Here is a 10047-nt window from a genome sequence, read left to right on the forward strand (position 1 = left end):
AGAAATTTGTGTGACTATAAACTACCTCACTATTGATAAAAAGAGAGCTTTAAAATAAGTTATTTCTAATTATAACGTGTGAGTGTAACACCAGGTCAATACTTTTAACAGTTCATCTATGTTATTCAACTCCTATTTATCTATAGTCCAAAAGAACAACCATGTAAATTTCATCTACCAAAACATATATAACAGAATACCAATACTTTACCAGTTCATCTATGTTTTTCCAATTTCCTTTTATGATCTGATCGATCAAAGATTATTTTCTACAAAAGCAAGTTTCTTAATAATAAGTAAAATAACAAAAACAAATTTCATTGATATGTCACTCTCCACCCTCTACAGCACATACCCCACCCCATATTCTCCTCCCAATCCCCACCTCGAGTACTCCTGACCCCCATGGTCTCCTCCACAACCCCTCATATTCTCCATCCAACCACATAATATTTGACTATATTGTATATTAATATTCTTTTTGGTATATTTTTTGTTTACCTATCAAGCACTAAGGGTGTGTTTGGTATAGAGGAAAATATTTTCCAAAAAATGTTTTCCAATTTTTCCATATTTGGTTGGCATAAAATGTTTGGAAAATATTTTCCAAATCAACTCATTTTCCTCAAATTTAAGGAAAATGACTTCCCTTCCAAAATTAAGGAAAACATTTTCCAAACTCTTCATCCTTTATTTTTTTTTCTTACACCCATACCCCGTACCCGACTCTCCTATTCAAAAATAAATAAATTAAAATTTTCAAATATATTTTTATTCCTATCCCCACCCCCCCCCCCCCCTCCCCAATCAAAGCACCGAATTCTAGAGAAGTAATTAATCTTCTACTTCCATGATATGTATCTCTCAATCAGTAGAATACAAGAAATACTAAGGGGTCGTTTGGTTTGAATATGAGTTATGATGGGATAAGTTATGATGAGATAAGTTATGTTGGGATTAGTTATGATGGGATAAATTGTCCTGGGATTATTTCTTATTGAGTGTTTGGTTTGTTGTATTTAAAATATTATATATTGATAAATTTTAAGAACAAGTTGTTTGTTTACAAAATTACCCTTCACTTTGTTTAAACTTTTTAAATTTTTCTTTGCGAGCTTTAGTTATTCATTTTTTAAAATAAAAATTTTATTTTATTCAACTTAAATATTTTTGTTTATGTATCCCCGTGATAAGTACCATGTGTATTTAAAAATATAACTTTTTTCTTATTTAGCTTAAAAATAGAACTTCCCTCTTAAGTTTGTTAAAGAGAAGAAAATTTATGAGAAATCAAAATAAAATAAACATAAGAATTAGTCAAATAAATTCATAAATAAAAATTATATTTATATAGTGTAATTTTTTAATAGAAAAATATGTATAATTATCATAAAAATAAGGAGTAGTAAATATTATTATACATGGTATTAAAAAAATGTAAATATACATAAATGTGAAAAATGGTGTATAAAAAGGATTTAAAGGGACATATTTGTCATTTTCCTATTTTATCCCGGGATAAGTTATCCCGGGATTACTATACCACCCATGGGGACTGGGGAGGGATAACTTATCCCGGTACTAATTATTAATCCCGGGATAAGTTATCCCGAACTTGCCAACCAAACAACAAATTAAGTGGTACTATAATTTAATCCCGGGATTATTTGTACTTATCCTTTACACCAAACGACCCCTAACAGTATAATAATTTCCTTAAGATTGTTGTTCATCTTGTATTCCTAAGATACTTGGAACAAAACTTTGAAGAACTTGGTAAGAAACAACAAAGTTTATAGAGTATTTTCAAACTAGAAAATTAAAGCTAGTAGAGAAAATAGAATCAGAAACAGATTAGAAAAAATATAAAAATATTTTTCTCAAAGAAAGAAAATCGAGCACACTGAATGCACAGTGTCCCCTTAAGGAAATTATTCCCCTCAAGTACCCGAGGTTAATGGAATATATCCTCACAGGATAGAACGATCTTACTCACCGGTGTATCAGTACCTAAAACCACGGTGTCAGCGAACCACTCAACGGCAGTAAAGTACACTTAGAATACTAGATTTAGTAGTAGTAGAAGAAGTTCAGTAAAAATTGTTTTTCTAAAATGAGAGGAAATCCCTCAATTTATAGAAAATAAAGGGTAGTGTGAAAATGTTCTTATTGTGCCTTACCGGAAAGGTCACAATCTTTCAGAAAAGTCACAACTTTTCATAAAAGTAATAACTCTTCATAAAAGTCGCAATTTTTCATAAAAGTCACAACTCTTCATAAAAGTCGCAACTCTTCATTTTCCATTCACACCTTTTAAAACCCAACAAAACATACCCTAAAAGACAAGTTAGTTAAACATTTCACTTTTTCTGAGTTATTTAAGTATTAAATTATGCGTAAGTAATGTCATGCTTGATAATTGATTAGGAGCTAAGTTATTCATGTGTAAAATTAATGCAGTATTTGGTGTGCAATTTAGATACCCCATAACTAATACATGTATAAGTTATGAGAGTATCTATGTCTTAATTTAACTTATAATTAATGTATTATTATGCAGGTTTCAAAATTACAAACCAAACACCATATTGATTTTTATACATGAATAATTTACCTCCAAACCAACTATCAAACGTGGTATTACTTATGCAGGATTTAATGCCTTCATAACTCATTTCCAAACCAACTACCAAATGACCCCTTAATCCTACATAAAATAATACCCAAATCATGCATAACTAATACTTGCATAAAATTATACATAAATTCCCTCTTAACTAATCTCTGTATTACCAATACATACCTAACTCTAATGAACTACCAAACATATCCTAAATGTTGCTTATTTTCTCTTGACAAAGTTAAAAAGATAGTACAAAGTTAATCTTTTCTACAAGGAACTGAATCTATGGATTTCTCAAATACCTTTTGTGGAGAACACTTTAGTTCTTTTGTTGAAATGCTCAATTCAGATGCATGTCTCAATCATATTTTTCTGTTATCTGTGGATTTCCTACTGTTGTTCATCCTGTTAGTTATCCTAGTCTGTAAGATATCATTGAGGAAGTTATCATCTCGCGCAAAATCTAAGGGATTTTCATTTACTTCAGATATTTTTAATGGATGTTTGGGCTTAGGATACATAGCATTTGGAGCATGGAAGCTTAAAGATAAGCACCAAGAATACAGAACTGTTCTGCTTCTTGTCCATGACATTACATGGTTATTTGTAAGTTCATTCATTAGCCTATGCAAGCAACAAACTTTCCGTATAGTGAAGATTTATTCAATCGTTGCATTCTTGTTAGCAATGTTTCTTTGCATAACATTGTTGTGGAAGTTTAGATATGATGATGGCAATGTAATAGAAAGTATAGAAGTGATATTAAATTCACTATCTTTTCTTGGAGCAATACTTTTGAACTGCAGTGGATTTAAAGAAAGTGAATATGATGAGACATTTTATAAGCCTTTACAAGAATTTGAAGACGGAATTGATAGTTATGAGATCACTCCATTTGCAAATGCTGGGTTTCTTGGAAAATTATCATTTGTGTGGTTGAATCCACTAATGAAGAAAGGTAAAAAGAAGATTCTTGAGAACGTAGACGTTCCTCATCTAAGATCAGCTGATGATCAAGAACATGTTTTGATCTGTTCAATGAGCAAGTGGAAATGCTAAAAAGAAAAGACCCTTTAGGTAGACCTTCTATATTAATGGCAATACTCCTCTGCCACCACAAATCCATCCTGATATTGGGGGTGTTTGCTCTAATTAAGATCTTAACGCTGACAACAGGACCGTTGTTTCTTGATACCTTCATCGAGGTTGCTGAAGGAAGAGAATCCTTTAAGTATGAGGATATGCTCTAACAGCCGGCTTTTTCCTTGCGAAATGTTTGGAATCTCTAGCAGAGAGGCAATGGCACTTCAGAAGTAGACTGATTGGACAACAAGTAAGATCTTTACTGACTGCAGCTATCTTTCACAAACAACTCCATGTCTTAAATTCTGCCAAGAAAACTCATTCCCCAGGCCAGATAATGAACTATGTGACTGTAGATGCTCAAAAAATAGGTGAATTCCCCTTTTGGTTTCATCAGCTATGGACGACAATTCTTCAGCTCGTCCTAGGGTCATGTGTAATGTACTATTCTATAGGGTTAGCTTCATCAGCAGCATTAGTGATTGTAATATTAACTGTACTAGTAAATTCCCCATTAGCCAAGTTGCAACTTAAGTATCAGACTAACCTCATGATATCGCAAGATAAAAGGCTAAAGGCCATCACAGAAGCACTTGCGTATATCAAGGTTCTCAAGTTATATTCTTGGGAAAAACATTTCATGGACGCGATAAACAAATTGAGATTAGAAGAAACCAAGTGGCTATCATTCTAACACAAAAAGGATACTACTTCGTCCTCTTCTGGTCATCTTCCATTCTGGTCTCATCTGCCACTTTTGTAGCTTGTTACTTGTTTCAAGTTCCCCTTAATGTTAGCAACGTTTTCACATTTCTAGCCTCTTTTAGGCTTGTTCAAGAGCCCATTAGAAGGCTCCCTGATGTTGTCGGGGAGTTTATTGAAGCAAAGGTTTCGCTATCGAGGATTGTGAAATTTCTTGAGGAACCTGACATGCATACAAGGGATATGAAGATGCAAAGACAAGATGATGTGAATATATGTATAAACTGCACTGATGTTTTTTGGGAGATGAATTCTTTAAAGCCTACATTAAAGGACATAAATCTCAAGATTAAATATGGTGAAAAAGTGGCGGTATGTGGTGAAGTTGGCTCAGGGAAATCCACCCTAATGTCTCTGATTCTTGGAGAAGTTACATACATCAACGGCACAGTAAGTCTTCAGAAATTGTTTAGTTTACCTGATTGATATTGGTAGGGAATACCTACTGTATCGGCGTAATCAGAAGATGTTACTGTTTCTTCTTTTTGTTTTTGCAGGTTGATGTTTATGGAAAGATAGCTTATGTTTCTCAGACAGCATGGATTCAGACAGGGACCATACAAGAAAACATCCTATTTGGATCTAATATGGAACCAAAAAGGTATCGACAAGCTCTAGAAAGGAGTTTACTGGTGAAAGACTTGGAGATGCTTCCACTTGGTGAACTTACTGAGATAGGAGAAAGAGGTAACAATTTGAGTGGAGGGCAAAAACAAAGGGTTCAACTAGCTCGCGCCCTCTATCAGGATGCAGCTATTTACCTCTTGGATGATCCATTTAGTACTGTAGACGCACATACCTCGACCAATCTATTTAATGTACTTTATACCAAGTCTTCTCTATTTGTCTTCCTTGAAAACCATATCCACTATTGAAAATTTTCTCAACTTCCTGCATTTTGATTTGGCAGGATTATGTCATGGAAGCTCTATCAGGAAAAACTGTGCTGCTGGTAACACACCAAGTTGAATTTCTTCCATCATTTGATTCTATTTTGGTTAGTAACCTCCATAAAGAACTCTGTTCATTCTAGTTGTATGAGAAAAGTTTAGTTTGATGTTTGAAGGAGTATTATAAATTTATAATCTATCCCCATTTTAACCAGATCTCTTTCAATGTCACAGCTAATATCTAGTGGGAAGATCATAAAATCCGGTACGTTTGATGAGTTGCTGTCAAAGAGTGAGGAATTTCAGGACCTTGTTAATGCACAAAAAACTACTTTTGTTCCTAAATGTCAAGTAGTTTATGCTTCTAAAAGGCCTAAAGCTGCTGAGATAGAGTTAGATAATAATGTTTCCTCTGAGGAACGTGATGATGTAGGTTCTTTAAAAGGAGATCAATTAATCAAAGCAGAAGAACGAGAAGTAGGAGATGCAGGATTGAAGCCATACATACAATAGCTAAAGCATGACAAAGGATTCTTGTATGTCTCCATGGCTCATTGTTCACACAATGTTTGTAGTTGGGCAATGTATACAGAGCTACAAGTTGGCTATTGACCTTCAAGATTCCAATGTTAGCATATTAAAGTTAATCAATGTCTACACAGTCATTGGTTTTGGTTTAATACTTTTACTGATTTTAAGATCCTTATTAACAGTAAAGCTGGGACTCGATGCATCAAAATCAGTTTACTCTACACTGTCAAGCTCTCTTTTCTTTGCGCCGATGTCTTTTTTTGACTCAACGCCTTTAGGAAGAATGCTTAGTCGGGTAAGAATCGCTGAAACAAATGTCTACTGCAAATTAAATCTGCACCTTGATCTTAATTTTCCAATTGTTTTGCACAGGTATCTTCAGATTTGAACATTGTTGACATTGAGCTTCCTTTCTTAATAAACTTTGCTGTTGGATCAATCATTATTTCATACTCTACCTATGTCATCCTGTGTTTTGTCGCCCCAGAGATCGTGCTTGTTATCGTACTGATGATTTATGTAACTATAATAGTTCAGGTAATAGACATTTTCATAGCTTTTTAGTACTTAGCTTTCAAATATTAGTAGTTACTTTTAAGTTGAATAATATTAGCATGTAATTTATCAACACATCTTATCATGCAGAGATACTATAATGCTTCTGCTAAAGAACTGATGCGATTAAATGGCACGACAATGTCTTTAGTCGCCAACCATTTAGCTGAAAGCATTTCTGGGATAATGACAATTAGAGCTTTTGGACAGGAAAGCTGTTTCTTTTTCAAGAACTTGGAGTTTATTGATAAAAATGCTAGGCTAATTTTGATTACTTTGTCAGTAACTGAATGGTTAATTTTACGCGTGGAGATAATATGCGCGATTATCATGTCCTTCTGGATGCTTGACATGACATTGTTTCACAGAGGGAGTTCTGTATCCGGTTCGTTCATTTGTGTTTTTATATATGATATTATCTAAGGCTTACTTGCGCGTATCTGAAAATCACAGATTGAACCTTGTTGTTGACAGGACTTACTGGAATGGCATTCTCCTATGGCCTATCACTAAANTTTAGTAGTTACTTTTAAGTTGAATAATCTTAGCATGTAATTTATCAACACATCTTATCATGCAGAGATACTACAATGCTACTGCTAAAGAACTGATGCGATTAAATGGAACGACAAAGTCTTTAGTTGCCAACCATTTAGCTGAAAGCATTTCTGGGATAATGACAATTAGAGCTTTTGGATAGGAAAGCCGTTTCTTTTTCAAGAACTTGGAGTTTATTGATAAAAATGCTAGGCTAATTTTCCATACTTTCTCAGTAACTGAATGGTTAATTCTACGTGTGGAGATAATATGCGCGATTATCATGTCCTTCTGGATGCTTGACATGACATTGTTTCACAGAGGGAGTTCTGTATCCGGTTCGTTCATTTGTGTTTTTATATATGATATTATCTAAGGCTTACTTGCGCGTATCTGAAAATCACAGATTGAACCTTGTTGTTGACAGGACTTACTGGAATGGCATTCTCCTATGGCCTATCACTAAATGCTATTCTTGTTTTGTGTGTTCAATGGCAATGCATGATAGCAAATTCTATTATCTCTATAGAAAGGCTGGAACAATGCATGAGAATACCTACTGAAGAATCTCAACTAGTGCAAACAAACCACCCTCCACCTGGTTGGCCTAAGCATGGTAAAGTGGAAATTCGCGATCTAAAGGTATGTTATTTTTCAGTAGCAAGAACCGTTAATTTGTTCACGAACACTGCTAATCTCTTGTAAGTTTGTTTTGAAGCAGGTGAGGTACAGGAAAAATACTCCATTAGTTCTTCAAGGTATTAGTTGTACATTTGAAGGGGGACAAAAGATTGGAGTTGTAGGCCGTACAGGCAGTGGGAAAACAACTCTTATCAGTGCATTGTTTCGCGTAGTTGAGCCTTCAGATGGAAAGATCATCATCGATGAATGTGATATTTCAACTATTAGGCTTCATGACCTTAGGTCGCGTATTGGAATTATTCCACAAGATCCTACGCTCTTTACAGGTTCTGTAAGATACAATTTAGACCCCTTATCAGAATATAGTGATGACCAGATATGGAAGGTAAGTATTTTTATATACATATGTTGTCTCATTGCTAATGATTGTAAGTTACTAATAAAATTTTGTTTTTGAAGGTTCTTGATAAGTGTCAGCTTAGAGAGGCTGTGCAAGAAAAAGAAGGGGGACTAGATTCCTCAGGTAAACATAGGTCATTTTAGAAATATTTATTAAGCAAGGCCAAAAGTTCAAGATCACCCTTTACGACTCCTGTTTCTACAATACTTTCAAAATGTTGATCATCTAACATAAGATCACATAGCAATTTTACTGTTGTTTATTTTAGAAGATAACAATAGTGTTCTATATGAGCAAAATTCAGTTCTACAAGATGGATCAAATTGGAGCATGGGACAAAAACAATTGTTCTGTCTCGGACGCGTACTGTTGAAGAGGAGTCGAATTCTAGTACTAGATGAAGCCACTGCATCCATTGGCAATGCCACAGATGCAATTCTCCAGAAAACAATCAGGCTACAATTTGCAGACTGCACAGTTATAACAGTTGCTCACAGAATTCCAACAGTGATGGATTACACAAAAGTTTTAGCAATAAGTGATGGTGAGTTACTTATATTATTCCAATAATGATGTTATACTTCCTTTGTCCCAATTATGTCACACTCCAAAATAATAATTTGGGACAGAGGATGTATTATCTCCGTACACTTTCTTATATGTCTTTTAAATATTTTAACTTGTTAATTATTGTGACTTATAGTACTTTTTACGTAGTTTCTAAATATATAAATTTTATTTCAAGAAACTTAAAGCTTCTTTGTCTGAATTCACTGTCAATATTTAAAAGTTTGTATCAAGCTCAAAATTTCAATTGTACCACATAAATTGGGACAGAGGAGTAATAATTAGGGATGATATCGTAAAATTATCATTTTATTTATTGCTTCTTAAGCGATGTGTCAAGTCACACATGAACAAGTAAACATGGTCGATGGAGTATCTTCTCTTTTTTATTTCACACCTAGTCTTCTATTAATTCTTGCATTAGGATAGATTGTCTATCACGCCCATTAGGATGCGTCTTTTCCCCCAATATCACGTAAACGCAAGATGTTTTATACACCAAGTTGCTTTTTCTAAAAAAATCGTGTAAGGCCCAAGGAGAAAAGTGTTCCATGCTGAAATTTTTGTCATTTATAGGTCTAAATTTCTTAGACATTTGATTAAAGATAAAATGATCTTATTCATCATGCTATAACGGTCGACAGTACAAAAAAAGTATCTATTTCATAATATGTTGAAACTTACCACTTGCACCATTGTTGATTTTCCAGGGAAGTTGGTTGAGTTTGATGACCCAAAGAAGCTGATAAATAAAGAGAATTCATTATTTGGAATGCTTGTTAAGTAATATTGGGCTCGTACAGAAAAGTGAAAGCACTAATGATTTTTTATATTGCTTCTAGGTTAACTAATCAATAACATACGATGAGGGAGAAGGGGTGAAATCATTTCTAGAAAATAATGAAATGAGGGGAAAAAAAGAATAACTAGGATTTAGTGATTTAGTCTATGTGGCAGTGGAAAAAAAGAGTAATTAGTATTGGCATGCAATGTGGCATCCACATGGCATTTAACAATAGTTTGACGGGAAGGGTAGTTTTGAGCCAAAAATAGTTTAAGAGCAAATATGAGTTATTTCAGATAGTTTAAGGGTATTTTTGACCCTTTTTTGTAATTTAAATAAGGATTTTCATATATGAGTTCATTTTTCTTTCTTCTTAGATTGAATCTAATGATTAATGTATTTAATTTTTAGATTATCCATTCTTTTCGTCTAAAGTCTAACACTCGGCCAACTTTCAGAATGTATATCTAGATACCTTAATTTATTTTTAATGTGTTTTGTGGACGCACAAAACTAATGTGACTCATAAATTTTGAAGTCGGTCTCGATGATGGGTAAATTGGCTTCATACCTTATTACATATGCTGAGGAATGAAGTAAATGCATACCATAAGAACAGTTCTTTTAAAAAATAATTCCTTCCATAAGTTCTCATCAAATTCAAAAATGTAAT

General features: G+C 33.7%; 1 pseudogene; it reads left to right on the plus strand.

The window, feature by feature from the left end:
* Positions 1 to 2908: 2908 nt before the first annotated feature.
* Positions 2909 to 9377, plus strand: LOC125845680 (ABC transporter C family member 10-like; annotated as a pseudogene).
* Positions 9378 to 10047: the final 670 nt, after the last annotated feature.

Source organism: Solanum stenotomum, chromosome 11 (assembly GCF_019186545.1).
Source record: "Solanum stenotomum isolate F172 chromosome 11, ASM1918654v1, whole genome shotgun sequence".
Lineage (NCBI taxonomy): Eukaryota > Viridiplantae > Streptophyta > Magnoliopsida > Solanales > Solanaceae > Solanum > Solanum stenotomum.